The sequence below is a fragment of the Limulus polyphemus genome, unplaced genomic scaffold, assembly GCF_000517525.1.
Source record: "Limulus polyphemus unplaced genomic scaffold, Limulus_polyphemus-2.1.2 Scaffold1758, whole genome shotgun sequence".
Taxonomy (NCBI): Eukaryota; Metazoa; Arthropoda; class Merostomata; order Xiphosura; family Limulidae; genus Limulus; species Limulus polyphemus.
The window spans coordinates 87,301-88,508 of NW_013667368.1; positions in this window are offsets into that span (position 1 = coordinate 87,301).

A 1,208-nucleotide genomic window follows, 5' to 3' on the forward strand; every position below is an offset into this window, starting at 1 on the left:
GCCCCCACGGCTGAAAGGGCGAGCTTGTTTGGTGTGACAAGGATTCGAACCCGCGACCCTCAGATTGCGAGTCGAGTGCCTTAACCACCTGGCCATGCCGGGCCATAGATTCAATAGACTGATTCCCAAGAATCTAGTAGAATTATTTTTTTGCTTACAAAGAAAAAGTAGCTCTTGTTTTGTTACTATAAATAAATAGTCACTCTTCTCAACTCGAAACCAAAGTTGTCTCTTCCATTTTTTATGTCAAGATTAACAACTTTGGAAATGGATTTTTAAGAATTATTCGCAAATAATGACTCTAAATAGCTACATATAACCACTTGAGGGCGGTGCGTCCTAATGGTTAATGTAGTGGACTTGTAATCAAAAGGTTGCGGGTTCGAAGTTTACCCGCGCCTTGTCGTTATGCCCTTGAGAAAGACACTTTTCCAAAAACTTGCTTCAGTCTACCCAGCCGTAAAAGGAGTATCAACTAATTGGTGGGGGTTAACCTGCTGTGGGCTGGCATCCCCTAGAGGATCAATGTGAGAACGTTCCCATCCATTTGTGCCACAGCAAACCTGAATTAATCACCGGCCTTGTGTGCCTTTAAATCAAGGCAAGGTTTTAACTTTAATTAACTCACGAATTTCCTTGTGTTCATTTCACATGTTTCAAATCAAATGTTGTTTTTATCTTGTATTTTTACGGTATGAAAGCATGCTTATCTTTCTCTCTTCAATTTACTCGCTGATTTTTTTAAGCCTTTGGTGTTGTTATTTATGCAGTACGAAATAGGTCCACTGGCATCTCATACTTCAGAATCATATTATTTAATTCATGATAAACTAGCCACTAAATAACTACGATTTTCATTTTGTTTTATTAAATTATTCTCTAAGAACCTAAAATATAACCCTTAGTTAAACTTTACTTGTATTATCATATTGTTGCGTCATCGAGGTCACGTGACTGGTGTGGCGCCCTCTATTTTCTAGAACTATCTTGTTTTTTCATGAATGCTCTAGTATTTACAAGCTAGGGTAGGCGGGTATATAAAAGAGGGGATTGTAATGTGTGTATAGATAGTGAGTAATTGAACTGCAGTCAGAGAGCACGAGAGATGTTACAGCGTTTGTTTAGCGCGATTGTTGTAAGTTGAGTGTATTGGTAAAGTTATATTACGGAAATAATAAAACCTAGTTTTTAACAAAGAAAGTAAACTT